This window comes from Channa argus, chromosome 8, assembly GCF_033026475.1.
Source record: "Channa argus isolate prfri chromosome 8, Channa argus male v1.0, whole genome shotgun sequence".
NCBI classification, from domain to species: domain Eukaryota; kingdom Metazoa; phylum Chordata; class Actinopteri; order Anabantiformes; family Channidae; genus Channa; species Channa argus.
Window position 1 is genome coordinate 2,335,177 of NC_090204.1, and position 16,491 is coordinate 2,351,667.

Below are 16,491 nucleotides of genomic sequence, written 5' to 3' on the forward strand. Positions count from 1 at the left end.
GGCCTTGTAAGCAATGGGAAGTGATTGCGACTAAAAAGCGCTGGCCTATATCGCCAGTGTTGAAAAATATTAGCCCACCATATTGACCCTACAGCTTTCTCCCTATTACTGCAGCATAGTGCCGACGCATGTTGTTCATATGCATGACTTCTACAGCATTATTTATTTATTGCACTCTGCGGGTGGGGAGGGGTGGGGGTGACGACGCTTGTGCGGGCTGTTCCAATTCATTAATAATAGCCTGAGCCATACAGCAGCACTGAATTAATAGGCTGCTACCAATTCATACTAGCTGATCATTTTTGGGAGTTGCTATAATCAGATTTTTGGAGTATTATAGTTAAATCATTCGGCAAAAATTCGGCCGCTTTAAACTGGGCCACAGTGGGTTTGAGTGAACTGGCAGCATATTGGCATATTGTTTTTGCGTTGTTATGGAGTCAGTGACCATATGGATGTAAACTAATAATTATTTAATGTTTTTTTTTTAAATTTACGCGGGGTGAGGAGGTGGAAGCGTTTAACGTTTAAAGGCGAGAATATTTTTGACTGATTAAAAATAAATGCAGCTTGTTTTTGTTTTGTTTTTGGAAAACCTTCCTGATAGAAGGTGAAATATCTTATTTTTGTTGTTGTTGATATTATTGTTATTTTGCACTACAACTCCATGTGAAAACGGAGTTTTTGGTAAAGATGAGCAATACTTGAGGAAACACAATCAGCGGTGGAAAAAAGTGCAGCAGGCTTGAATAAAGAGGATTAGGCCTTTCTTTTACATGGCGCATATTATCCAGAACAGATGGGCTTTAGAGAGTCGTTTTCTTCTTCTTCTTGCCTTAAGGAACCTTGTTGGGCACTTTAATTGCCACTTTTTCCAACTGATGTAATGGTTGGATATCTTTTTCATTACAATAATGAGGTAACACTTGCTCTCCTTGGCCTCTCATTATCACATCTCCTACATCACTCACTAAACACAAATTGACACCCCCCCCCGAAAAAAAAAAATCTGCCCGATAAGTTGTGCTATACATCTTGCACACTATTATTAACAGCTGCTGTCTACCGTCCCTATGTCTGACTGTGCGTTGATGCGCGTTGCAGCGGTCCTTTTCATTAGGAGCCTGCAGGTGGATTTAAAGCTCAGCATAATAATGCTCTGACCAGCAGCGTTTACAAGGCACATCGCATTTTCAAATAGTGAATTATAGCTGCAATTGCATCAGATGGACACACTGGAGGCTGTGCTCTTTCTGCCACCCAGACACATGTAAGCATCGAGTTTTGTAGTGCTTCAACATGGACTGATCTCAGTCCAAGACGCATTAAATGCAAACCTAAGAGAAAGTGGAGTTGGATGACCAGCCTTGATATTATCTCAGTGGATACATTTTGAACTATTTTCCCAATCAGCAGCAGTCTTTGAAAATGTTAGAAAAAAAAAAGCATATGCTTCCAGTTTTTCCATTTTAAAACATGCTGAATGTGTCAGCCTCTAAACCTGCAAGATGATATGAAGGATGAATTGCTTATGTGCGCCATATTTGTGAAGGAATAGTTGGAAATGAATACACATTTTTCATTTTCAGGGTCACCCAAAAAGCATGTGAACCTTTCCAGTTAGCATTCATTAGCATTAGTTTTAGCATTAATGTAGACTGGAGAATCTGTGATGAAATAATACCCATGCTCACAGGGGAATTATCGGTCAGGAGCTTTGTAAGTTTTAGCCCAATTTGAGTTTAGACACATTAAATATTTAATTCTTTGCATATTTATCATTTCTTACATTATTATCTTATATTATAAATTTTGATTCAAATCAAAATTGGTTAGGGTTTATTAATTTAAAGCACTTTATTTTTGACAGTTTCTAAGTTGACTATTACATATTTAATTTCAAACATAAAGCATTCATTCTATCTCTAATATTATAATTATTTAATAAATGTGGCATGCAAGGAAATCCATTTTCTTTCATACTAAGCATACACAGAGGTTGAAGGCCAAGTAGATTAAAATAACTGTTAAACGCAGGATCTTATTTGCACAGTGGCAGGTTTCTCAGACCTGGCAACTTTTCTCCATCTGTTGTCATAATTATGTATTAGTTGTAGGAAAAAAATTGTGATAAAAAGTGTTTTTTTCTCCTTTTTGCTTTCTAAAAATGCTCCTAGAGTTTGGTTGTTGGGAGCAGTGAACAACCAGTGAACAGGCTGTAAGTCATCTCATAGACACCTAGCTCACGGCAGAGCCCAGACTAACACGGACATCAGCAACAGTCCTGCTGAATGATGACGTGTAGCTGCGACATATCATAGTTTAAATGGCCTCATCATTTCAGCAAATCCAGCCAGTTTCCTCTCTCTTTTTGTCAAGTGACAGGACAGCTGATGGCAGAGAAGCTCCGCTACCTTTCAAGTTTCAACCAGGCGCCGTCACATGCGACCGCACAATCTAGAAGAAAAAAGTCTGTCAGCAGTGATGTCAAAAGCTTCAATTTTTACAGAGCAATTAGGGGTTTCATCACAGCGGAGTGATGTCAGGATTCATTACGGCTCAGCAACAGCTAATTGCTTCAAGGTTAAAGTAACAGATCTGACGGCATTATATTTTAAGTGACAGACTCAAATTCTGGTGGTGTTTCACAGAGCACAGCACTAAGGGAGTGTGCTCAGGAGGATGGGGGATGAGAGGCAATTGAAATTACTGTACATTAGTATTGTGATTGCTTAGAGTAGCAGCAACTCTCTAAGGAACATGCATGGTGACTGGTGTTTGGGTCTGTCTCTAGAAGGGGAAACAAAGGACAATGTAACATGTACTTTCGGAAACATCCTTTCAAGCGCCCCACTCTTGGATTGCCTCATGTCCCTTGTGGGTATGAAAGTATTGACCCAATATGGAAAACATAATTTCTGTACATTTCTGAACATTGCACGTGCTCAACACCTTTAACTGTTTGTTATCTCACCGAAAACGATATGTACAAATTAAGCAGCACCAACAGATTAATACGAGGCAAAATCGTCTCCCAACCCCTTGTTATAGGTTGTACATTTATAATTTGACAGCTTCTGGATTATTATGAAAGGCCATCAAGCTCAACACAACAGTGTTCCCCAGGACCTAGTAAAAAAACATCTTATGCCTTCATCTCCTAAACTACTAGATTCCTGTTGCAATCAATGAAAGGAACGCCACTTTTTTTTAATAGTATTATTAATTTTTCGGTCACTATCACTGGAACATGTTATCCAATAGTTCTCTACCCAGCAACAGTATTCATTTAGACTTGCGTTATATGACTTACATGTGGATTGTACAAGCTCTGTTTTTGGTCCCCACCACCTCCGGAGAAAATTATCAGGCTCCTTAACTGCTTCTTCTCTTCTCCACCTATCTGGAGCTTAGCTCATTGGTTATTTTGGCCCCAGGAAGCTAGCAAACACATGTTTTAGAGCCTTTTTCACTGAAAACATTTGCCTGCTTGGTTAAAAACAATGTTTAATGAGCAATGAGGCCAAACTAATTGACTACATTTGTACAATGATAATAAAAAAAAGTGGTCTGATAGTTGTTGGCCTAACATAAATTAAACCTGAGGCCCCTGTATTTATTTCCTATCGGTTCCTCACTGAACAACCTTCACATAAATGTAGGGATAAGTGATTGGTTGTTAATAACATTTTTTTTTGAACAGCCCAGCTTTAAGACAGCAGAGAGCTCCCACTTCAGTCTGGGCTAAGCTACCACCCTTGTATTTAGACCTTTTCATAACTTAATGACCCGACTTAAGTGAAAAATCAAATGTGTTTGATTGAAAAAAAAAAAAGATGGATTGAGGCGTCCCTGCCAGGGAGCCGCTGGAGTCATTTCTTTTAAAATGAGCAGTTGTTTACCCTTGGCTTTTTCTCCTCTTAAAGTAGAGAATACCTGATCCTTTGAACTGATTGTTTGTTTAACCGCTGCTGGGAATCAAGAATCCCCGAGGTCTGAGTAAGTGTTGATCTAAGGTTGGATTTGAAATAGCCCTAATGAGGAACTCTTTGGATAATTAGTGATAGCTGGAATGCTTGTGGATAATTTGAGTGCTTCGCCACCCTGTATGAGCAAGACGACGGGGAGGAGGGCGGATGATGAAAGAACAGAAAGATCAGGGTTAATGAAAACTAGGATGTCAAATTAGTCCCTACCCCTGTGTTTTGTTTTCTTCTTCTTCTTCTCCTTCTCCTTCTTTTTTTTTTTTTTTTTTTTTAAATCTTTTGTTCTTCTTAAGAAGCATTGTTGATGTAATGGAACAATTAGCGGTGTGGTTCAGTGCAGGGATAGGATGCTGCTGGGGAGGGCTGCTGCTGTTGCTGCTGCTAGAACCGCAACCAACGCTGTGGTAATTAGAGTCGTGGAGGTGTCTAGTGGTGAGGTCCAGCAGGAAATGAGGCGGTGGTAGTGGGCCTATGGGGAGAAATACGCTTTCCCCCTATGTGCCCACTCTGCAGTCAGTGGGAGACCACAAACAAGAGCTGTGCACACATCAGACAATCATACAAGTTCGGACTGGTCTGAACTAAACCACCAGTAATTCTGCTTCTGATAGTTTTCACGGTTGATCTGTCACATATGTGTGTGTGTGTGATTGTGTGTGGAAGGAGACATAGCCATCACCGGTGTTAGGGAAGATTTAGTGTTTTAGGTTTGTCATTTCTCATTATTCAACAAAACAACACATCTATTAAAGGCCACCTGTGTCATACACGTAATAAAACTAACATTACAGCGTGATGGAGTCGCTCCAGACATGGTAATCTGTTATACGCTATTTTCAAGCAGTACCCTGTAAATAACAATCAACTTCATGTTGCCATGATAAATAATATTTCAGCAGCAGCAACAGAAGTCCTGTCTAAACAGGACCAGAGTTAGATTAGGTTTTAGAATAAGACAAAGGGAGGCAGACATTAAACCCGTTTCCATCACTTTGTTTGTTGTTGTTTTGAGTCGCGAGAATAAGCAGCGAGCACTTGCTGGAGGTTGTGTTGTGGCAGAGTTAATTACATTTGTAAGTTAAGGCTGTCTGCAGATCAGCGGGGTGAAGGGTGACAAGAGAAGGACTGATAGGAGTTTACAAGTACCTGTAACATGCAAGCACAGGCCTGCCGAGTGGTGAAATGTGATTAGGAGTTTGTGCTAAGCACTGTCTGGCCCTCTCACCACTTGACTGCAGCGGGCTTCAGGCCAGAATCCAAGTTGTTGATTGGCGCCGTGTTTCTTGATATTTCACAACCATCGTCTCCTGCATGAATCGGAATGGCTGCGTTATTAACACGTGCATATGCACACATATGTCTGTATTTCATACGTATAAAATGGTGAGAAACTTGGGCATATGCGGGCGCATAAACAATTAGATTTGCTAAGAGTGTTGCTAAATGGATAAGGAAGAATCTGATCACCAAGGGAGTCAGATTGGTTCTTTACATGGTAACAATTGTTCTTCGCTGGCAGTTGGAAATAACCAGAGCTTTTCCAGGGACAAAACTGGTCTTTATCTGCATTAACTATGGGTATGGGCTTTTTATAAGGTTATTTTCCCCATAGCCACACAAAGCAGCCACCCCCCTAGTTGAAGCGATTTGCTGTTCACAATGCCTCAGCTTAACCAGCTAGGTCAGGTCAAGTTGACTCAGACAATGGGGACTTTAGTGTCTCACCCACAACACAGAGTGTCACAGAAACAAAGCAGCTCGCTGCAAGTGGAGCAAACATTTCATAAAGTCGTGGCCCCAGTCTATAAATGTCCTGTCTAATCTGCTATTGCTCATCAAGCAGCAACCTTTTAAACATTTTTGAAAAGAAAATCAATATTTTGCAAAATATTCCATTGTATTATGCCTTTATGCCAGATTCCTTTTGTGAGTTTGATGCACTAAACCACAGAGAATTGTTTATCTTAAGAGCTCTTGGTTTAACACTGTGTGTTCTTGACTACAATAAGAATACAATACAATTTACGCCTGTGGTATAATTCCATATTATCCAATGTCAAATTACATTTAAATCATACCAAGCTGATATTGTTAAATAAAAAACGAGCAAAAAAGAGTAATACATTATAATTGTAAATGTTCTGCACGTATATAACGCTTTTCTACCTATTGGCACTCAAAGTGCTTTACACTGCTTCTTATTCAACCATTCGCACTCACAAGCACACACACACACACACACACACACACACACACACACACACACACACACACACACACACACACTCATACACCGATGGGGAAACAACTAAGTTTGGGTTTAGTGTCCTGCTCAAGGACACTTCGACACGTGGCCGGAGGAGCCGGGGATTGAACCAACAACTGCGAGATTGGTGGACAACCGCTCTACCACAGTCAACCCACAGTCGCACCTATTATAATATAATATATAAATATAAACGCACATGTAAACAGGTTTAGAGCTGAAACCAAAACCTTTCTGATTCGGGATTTTGGCTTGTTAAATGCACCAAACAAGACGTATAAGGATGGTAAGACTGGTAAGAACCGTGATGGGCTCTTTTAGCTTTCACCTTTTTAAAAAAAAAAACATTCAGCAAATTAATTGATAACGAAAATGGTAATTTACAAGAGAGACTAAATATCATGAGTTCTCTAATCCTTTTCAGATAGAACCAGTGTTTTTATTGGATGCCCTTCAGTTTTTGCAGCACATAAAAACATTGGGATATCATCAGAGGGTGCCAGTCACTCTCAGTGATCCACTCCTGTGAAATGACCAGGGGAGAGGCCCAATTATAACAGAACATATGTGTGATAATAGGGAGATAATTGCAGGGTGGTCAGAACACCTATTTTAAGATCCAGCAGCAAAGGCTCCACTCAGCTGCTGCTAAAAAATACATTTTAGCTTAGTCATTCACTCCCCACCAACCCAATCTAAAGTTACCATTACAATACACAGCAGCTATGATATGAGGTATGTATGAACTATAAACTTAAAGCACTCAAGTATACAACTGTGTCTGAATGCAGGTATTCAAAGAGAATTCCTTTAATATATCACAGTCTGAGGCTTTATATGTTGTCCACACTTTATGGATGTGCACATCAACACCTACAGGAATTCATATACAAAGGTCTCCAAGCAGCGCCCACAAAGGCTGCATATACCGGGAGATGAAAATCGGATTTGTCACATTCGAAACGCTAATGTTTAAACCAAAAGGAAGAGCACACAGTAATGTGTTCATTCATCTGCATAAACACCACCTGTCCCGGCACAGACAACTCCTCAAGCAGCGAAAGTTTAGTGGCAGCCTGTGTGCAAGCCAATCAGTAGGGGCCCAGCTGTGGTTTCACGAACCCGTAGCGTTTTCAAGTGTCAGAAAGCGCTCTGAGTACTGTTGGTGGTGCTGGAGAGAGAGAGAGTACTTTCATTTCATGTCATCCGCCAGCGAGACGAATAGGCGACACGATAACAAAAAGAAAACAGGGTGTGCTATCACGGTTGACATCCAAAGGTAATTTATGCTGGCCCTTTATTTACTCACGCAGCTTCCATATACACACTGAGAGTTGTTCTTGAAGGCTAATTTGGAGCATAGTTGGCATATCGCAGGCCCTCTCTCCTTAAGAATTTCCATCATTTGTCTAAGGCATGAGCCATGTGTTATCAGAATCCAGAATAGCATTGATCACTTCGTCTTTTTTTTTTTTTTTTTTTATCATCCCTGGAACAGCTCCTTAGTGCCAAAGCTTTTGTTTGTTTTTCCTGTTGTTTTTTTCTACACTGATACTAGAACAATACTGTCACTTTCTGTCTTGACTCCTTTCCAAAAGTGGAATATGGCATGTTGCTCAAATTGTATCCGTAATGAAAAGGAAAGCTTGCCTCACATGACACCTCTTCAGCTGCATGGGAGGGACAAGGCTTGTAGTTTGTTTTGATGGTTAAAGAGGGGGTGGCATCTGGCATCGTAATTATTTGAATAAATTATCGTTCAGCACTGATAAATGAAACCGATATGCTGCCAGTTCTTGATCAAATTTGTTTGTTTTTTTATTGCTCATTTCCTTTAGAACTCCGGCCACAATTCTGTAAAGGCTGTTTTTTTCTTAAATTGCGTGTCATCTGCTCCCTTTGAATACAATATTTTCTCATATTGCATAAATGCAATTCAATTATTTATTGCTTTTGATAGATGTAATTCAGGGAGAAGAGTTTTTTCTTTTGACTTGAGGTTTTTCTTTTACAATTGTAGTTTAGGTAATGGTCACTTCTTTCAAGTAGTCCACTTTCAAGAGAAGCTTTTAAAGGCAGAATTGTGGGTAAGTCGACTGTCACCACCAAAATCATACGACTGATCCACAAGGAAGAAAGGGTCAATTAGAGATCATTTGGCATAGAAGCTTTCGATTGCTTTCACTCTGGTATTATTTGGTCTTTTGTTGACCTCTGCTGAGAGCAAAGGCGGATTCTCTGACAACCAGGAGAGGGGCTGCCGCCACACAGCTCTTTCATCTAGCATTGTGAGAGCACAAGTGCCTGTGTTCGCCAACCACTTTAATCAACTTAATGCAACTGATACTGCCTGTTGTTATGAGCCTCTGGTCCGATTCAAAGAGGCCCACAGATGGACGATGCTGCAGAGGCTTTTCTGCAGACCTCTGTGGCCAACAAGTGTTGGGCGGGTTAGAGATGGAGGCACGGGGGAAGATGGGGGTCATGGGACATTCAGACAACACTCAGACAACCTGTCTGCAAGGGCATGCTGGTTCCTCTCTCCTCTCCTTCCATATCCACATCTTAACAAGAGCTATCCGGCACATCTGATATGAAATGTGGGTGATGGACCTTTGTTTAGTTCAAAGGTTCATACCTTTTTATTCCTAAGTCCCTTTGTGAATCCTTGGGCCTTGAAATATGTATAACTGTCCTTTTCATTCCAGGGGAAATCAAAGCCAGAAGTTTCTGTGACAATCAGTTTGAAATAGTGTGTCCATACGGTGTCATCATTTCTTAACCCGCTGCCTAGCACATGACCTCTAAAACATGAACATCCACTGCAGACTTAGCCACAGCCGCGCCGATTACGAAGATAATATTGAAACTTTTGAATAAAAATCCATCTGTTATTTTATTTGAATCCAGATAAAACAGGAAAGAGCTACGTTACTTGTAATCACGTCCTACTTTTAGCTATTAATGTGAAAAACCACCACCAAACATTTCCAGTGTTCATTTTTTTAAGTGCACGTTACCAACTAATTGTCGTGTTTATGTTTTTTGCAAGTTATTTTCCTTTCTAATGGATGTAACATTAAACCACAATTAATAAAACACTAAAGTTGATATTTACCTGATATTAACAAATTGTCAAAATCTAACATCAAATGGATGGTAAAAGAGTGAATTTAATGACTTAAACCAAACATGCCATATTACTTTTTACCTCAAAATACAATATCGTAATTAATTTAAACTTTAAACTCACAAAAGCCTAGATTTCTTTTATCTACAGATCTCTGTAAATCCTAACTTGACTGATGTGTGACTAAAGGAGAAGCACCGCCTGCTTTAGATTCCCTTGCAATCGCTGCATCGTTTACCAATTTGTTGATCTAACTATCGAAATTGTCATATCAACAGGTGAACTACCACAGCAAGCGACAAAGACACAAAGAAGGAGTGTGGAATTCAACATACATCCGTTGGACGATCACTCAAGTCGATAACTGTGCTCTGTCCACAAAAATCAATGTGTTTACAGTCGCATAGGCCATGTTCTCATTGCCACTCTGTGACACTGTGATTGGCAATGTGGATCGAAGTCTTCGGGAGCTCATGGGCACAATCTGCTTTAGAGGGAGGAAGCAAAGGAAGTCAAACGTGACACTACAGATCCTGTATGTAAAACTCATACAGTATCTGTGCTGTGAGTTCCACTTTCTTTTCACCTTGTTGTGTTTTTTTCTGCATATGCTTCTTAACTTGTTATTAGCGTTTTTTGAAAGGAGGTAATAATGTGATTCGTTCAGCGTTTTCTGAACCTGAATGAGCCCATCATCAGCGTATATGAAGATCCTGTTCTAGTCAATATACCGCTGCTGCATGTGCTATGCTAATTCAAACCCTTGATGACCACAGTGTTGACAGGAAGGATTTCACCTCTGACAAATTGTGTCAGCATTTAATCAGCATTAATAACGTGACACAGTTCGTGAAAAGACCCTGTACACACCATTTTTTCCACTGGAAAATGATCCACATATCAATATAGAATACATGTTCTATTAAAAGCGATCAGTTTCTCTATCATCTGTCAACTATTTCCAAAATAAATATGTAGACACATATTAAGCACAGAGCCTTATGTGTATTAATTAAACAGCATTAAACACACAGTAATAAAATAGTGTAGTGTAACAAATAGTGTCTTGCCTCAGGACTGCAGTTTATTCCTGCAGTGTCAGCGTAAATCCATCCTCAGCTTTAAAAGATTTCCAGCTCTGATCAGATTGTTGACGCTAACTGCCTCCTCCTTGAGACAGATAACATTTTCTGGTCAATAAGTTGTCGATTTGTGCGGGTTCTACCTAGAAGACAACTTTTTAAGTCGATCTCCTCATTAATGCTTTTGTTCCTTATCATTATTAATGTAGAAACCTGTATGTTGCTATATGAAAAGAGAAAATGTACAATTAATTTATTGAACTTCATTTTTTAAAGCCTTTTAAAAAATAAGCTACCTGGGCAAACAATGACATGCAGCTAAACGAAATGTTTAGATTCCAAACCGATTCATGTCCTGATAATGAAATGATTTATTTCTGAATATGAATGTGTCGCTACTTTACAGATTTGATTTGCCTGAAACCATCTTTGACTGATTTGTGCTGATCTGGCAATAAGCAGCTTGTATCTTGTCATTCATATTTTCAAGTGTGTGGTCTGAGCATCAAGGACATGATTAAATCAAAGCAGATGAATTCGACAGATCTAAAATCCAAGTACCTTCAACCCAGGGAAGGCGTGTTAACAATTCTGTTGCTGTGAGGAGACAGCACTGACAGTTTTAAGCATGGGTGACAAACAAAGATACAAAGGAGAACATCATACCAGAACAATATATCACTAGAGCTGATGTTTCTCCTTCTCACAAATGGCATCCCAGTCATTTTTCTTTGAGATGTGTGAATGATGTTTGCCATCATCCATCATAAAAGGACATAATAGAGGTTGGGGGAGGCAGAGAGACTCGGACACTCCGGGGAGCTCATTACTGGACCTATTAATCTGTTATTTGACCCCTGTGAGAGCACTCCCCAATCTAAAAAAGACCTATGCTTCCTTAATCCAAAGATAAAAACAAAAACCTCCACTGTGTCTCAGGGATCAACGCTCCAATTCAGACAACAAAGCAGAGAAATAACATCAATGCCTTAGATTGGTTTGTTCTCAATGTTAGATAAAAGCAAGTTTATACAGTTTTTCTTCATCTTACTGAGTTCTTTGAAAATAAACTCCAAGCAAAAACTTAATTATTGATTTTCAAAAGAAATCTTAATGTTGAACCGCCAGTGCAAATATAAAATGAGGCAGGAGAAGCAGAGAAAGAGAGAATCACTATCCTGTAGACCTTTATTATGACTGAGGAACTAACCACAGGAGTATTAGATGGTGAGTGCTTACTACTTCCCCTTTAAAGAAGAGTCCTCCTGCCATTCTGTGTATGCATCCTTCCTTCAGGGGTGATTGTCTCCTTGTTAGTGGTCCACTGTTGAGCTCAGCACTTTGCCAAGTCAAAAACAATGTCATGCCTTCGAGGGCTGTGTGTCTCTCTCTGTCCTTTTGTGAGGATTCTGCAATACTCAATTAAATTTCCTGCACACAGCAGACAATAGACACAGGTATTACAGACAACTCCTACTTTTTCCAAAGATGCTGGGCTCTGATCATTTCCTTAAATGACAGCAATTTTGACAGCTTAATCAAACCTAGTTTTCTCTTTACCTGTTACCAGGACTAAATCCCTTGTCACGTATAGACCATCATTGATTTTCTTCTTCATTTTACACAGATTCTAAGACACAAAGCCACTAAGCCAATGACAATAAAGCTTAGCCACGGTTTTATGATGAGAAAGCCTGGGTGCTATATTATAAAATGTATGTCAAGATTCAGATTGAGCAATGCAAACACAGCTATAGTCTCCCAAGTAGAATGTAGTGAGCAGTTCCAGGCTTTCTTCCAGAATAAAACTTCTAATTTGTAAAACCAGTCACGTAAGGTTGCTTTGATTCATGTGCTTTAGTCTGAGTACAACTTAGTCTCCATGTAGATTATTACCCTTTCTTTATGCAGTTGAATACGTAGCTGCCATATTGAAAAGAATATGGCATCAAAATGACAAAGAAGCATCAAAATGAATCAATTGCAATTCAAAAAGCTTTATATTCATATGGAAAAACAATGGTTTTGTGCAGCAGGTTTTTTGTTGTTGCATGCAATATTTAGCCCATCAAAAGTCCCATAGGTGCTTTGCTAAATGCTGCCACCATAGCTACAATACCTATGATGCTAGCAAGTCATTTTATTGGGTCTGTGAAGCTCAGTGTGGTCACATAATGAACTTGGAAGTTGCAGTACTGCAGTTTGGCCACCATGCCATTTTGTTTGGTTATATTGGAATTAAATTAGAAAACTAATTATGGTGGGATTAAGGCAGTTTACATGAGTTTGGGGCAATGTTTTGATAAAAAATGTCGAAATGTGTCGCCCAGTGGAACAAAGTGATTGGCTGATGTGTTTTTAATAGTTTTTGAACAATAGTGTCTACAGCACAGATACATAAATTAATCCAGTCTGCAGCTGGCAAAGACAGAATGTGATCAGAATTATCCTTTAAGTAGGTGTTTAAGAATAGTTTTTAGAATCTACTGCCTAAAAACGGAGGGGATCGATCCCAATTCAATTCAATTCAACTTTATTCATGTAGCGCCAATTCACAACAAAATAATCTCAAGGCACTTTACAGAATAAAGTCAAGACTATAAAGATGTATAGAGAGAACCCAACAATTCCCCCTAGAGCAAGCCATAGGCAACAGTGGAGAGGAAAAACTCCCATTAACGGAAGAAACCTCCAGCAGAACCAGGCTCAGGGTGGGCAGCCATCTGCCTTGACCGGTTGAGGTGAGTGGAAAGTGGAGAGAGAAAAGAAAAAGAGCAACAAAAGCAACAACAAAACATCAGGCAGGTTGGTAGGACCAGTAGCTGCACACTGGAAAACACACAGCTTCAAAGCTGAGGACACCTGCAGAAAGGGACGGAGAGAGGGAGACAGAGAAGGAGAAAGACAACTACTGGAGAAAACACACAGAGTTAATGTCATACAGTAGTGACAATTGTGGGGTGAGAGGAGAGGAGAGAGTGACAAGAGGAGGAAAGGAGCTCAGTGCATCGGGGGGTGGGTCCCCCAGCAGTCTAAGCATATAGCAGCATAATTATAATGAACTATATGCTTTATCAAAGAGGAAGGTTTTAAGCGTAGACTTAAAAGTAGAGAGGGTGTCTGCTTTCCGAATCTGAACTGGGAGCTGGTTCCACAGGAGAGGAGCTTGATAGCTAAAGGCTCTGCCTCCTATTCTACCTTTGAAATTCTGGGAACCACAAGTAGGCCTGCATTCTGACAACAAAGTGGTCTACTGGGATGATATGGTGCTATGAGCTATTCTATATATGATGGAGCCTGACCGTTCAGAGCTTTATATATAAGAAGCAGGGTTAAAATTCTATTCTAGATTTAATGGGAAGCCAAAGGAGAGAAGCTAGTGTAGGTGAAATATGATCTCAGCATTTTGGATTAATTGCAGGCTCTTTAGGGAGTTACTGGGGCATCCTGAAAGTAGGGAATTACAGTAGTCCAGCCTAGAAGGAACAAATGCATGGACCAGTTTTTCGGCATCACTTTGAGACAGGAGGCTCCTAATTTTGGCAATGTTCCATAGGTGGAAGAAGGCTGTTCTAGAGATTTGTCTTATATGTGAGGTAAAAGACAAATCCTGGTCAAAAATAACTCCAAGGTTCCTTGCAGTAGTACTGGAGGCCAGACTTATGCCATCTTGAGTAACAATATGGTTGGACATCATGTCTCTGAGATTTTTGGGCCCAAATACTATGACTTTAGTTTTGTCTGAGTTTAGAAGTAAAACATTATGGGACATCCAGGCCTTTGTATCTTGTAGACATGCTTGAAGCTTGATTAACTGATTTTTTTCATCTGCTTCCATAGATAAATATAGCTGGGTATCATCAGCATAGCAATGGAAATTTATGGAGTGTTTTCTAATAATGTTGCCCAAAAGGAGACATATAGAAAGTAAAAAGTATTGGTCCTAACACAGAGCCTTGTGGAACTCCATAGCCAACCTTTGTGTGCATGAAGGATTAATCATTAACATGAACAAATTGAAGTCTATCAGATTAATAGGATTTAAACCAACCTAGTGCAGCTCCTTTAATCCCAATTTCATGTTCCAGTCTCTGTAATAAAATGTTGTGATCAATGGTATCGAATGCAGCACTAAGATCTAACAGAACAAGTACAGAGACGAGTCCATTGTCTGAGGTCAAGAGAAGATCATTGGTGACTTTTACCAGAGCTGTTTCTGTACTATGATGAACTATAAATCCTGACTGAAAGTCTTCATACAAATTATTCCTGTAAAGGTGGTCACATAATTGCTTTTTCAAGGGTTTTAGAAAAAAAAAGAGGAGATTAGATATTGGTCTGTAATTGGCTAAAACACCTGGGTCAAGACAGGGTTTTTTATGTAGTGGTTTAATAACAGCTACCTTATAGGCCTGTGGTACATATCCTGTTTCTAAAGATAGATTGATGATATCTAATACAAACACATCTATTAAGGGTAAAGCTTCCTTGAGCAGTTTAGCTGAAATAGGGTCTAGCAGACAGGTTGTTGGCTGAGATAATAATTGAAGTTACCTCAGACAGATCTATGGGTAAAAAGCAGTCTAACAGGGAGTGGGGCCTTATCGATGATTCTAGCAATGTTGAACATGAAGATCTATCTGTAATATTTGGGGGGAGGATCTAGTGAATTCTTTCTCTATAATAGCTACAATTTTATTCATATACAAAGTCGTGAAGTCATTGCTGCTCAGAGTTAAGGGAAAACTAGGCTCAACAGAACTATAATAAAATAAAGTTAACCTCTTGGAAATTATTTTAAAAGCAATGTACATCCTAACCAGTCTATCTCACCTTGTTATCTTTGAGTGTGGCACAGTCAAACATGGAACAGATTTGTGTGGGACTGTACAACACAGGGCACACAACTTCCTACATGGGCACTGAATGTTAATGTGGAAATGTCCGGTAAAATGTAGTGTCTAAGACCTGGGGCTTAAATCAAACCATTATCGGATTAATCAACTGAGATATAACTCACAGAAAGAACTTTATCTAAAAATCAATCAGGAAATGTTATTTTTATGCTCCGGTATGCTGAGACGTCATTCGTTAAGGTTTCTGGCAGTCGGAAATGCGAGTGTTTCACACCTACGCGCTCAATCCTAATTTATGTTCAGTCTGTTCTCAATGCAAAACCTTTGATGAACAGTGGGGAATGTTTAGAATCCTTAACAGTGTCTGCCTTGTCATCTCATGGCTGATTAAGAAGTGTCGGGGGCAGAGCATAATCAGCTGCCAAAGCGGCTCCCCTGGCCCGATATCTCTGTCCACCATCATTAACTGACCTTACACATGTAGAGAATAACCACAGGGGAGGACAGATAGTACAGCCGTCACAGGAGACAGATCTCAGGAGGTGATAACTTTATGCTACACCATGGAGTGATGCTAATGACCTCTGTGCTCTTGCATTAATGGCCTTTGCTGTCACATTATCATGTGGCAGAGGTGTATGAAGAGGTCCTCACCTCTCTGAGACAGTTTAATCTGAAAAGCTCTTCTAATATTCGGGATGAGGTTAGATGTTTAAGACGTGCAGGAATGAGTAACTTTAATGGCGGCATTGACAGAAGAAAAAAAAAAAAACACCTTTCATAATCACCTTCACAAAAATAACACATTCAGAAGGTGTTTGTGTATGATACAATATTCTAATAAGCCTGCATTTGCTCATTATTACTGTATGATATCTTGCAATATATGATACATGATAGTTATACACTATTCAGAAGTTTGTTGAAAAGATTGATGCCCATTGCATGTTTGTATGTCTGTGATGTGCAGAGATGAGGTCAGGGTGTGGTTTAGCCTAGCTTAGCATAAAAACTGGGCAGAAGCAACTTGTTGGCTGTGTCCAGTGTGAAAAAACTTAAAATGATAATATGCATGACAATATTAATAATATATAGGACATGTTGCATCTCTGTTGTTTACCAATAAATCATCAAATGTTAAGGACCTTTTTCATCATGGTTACAAAAATAT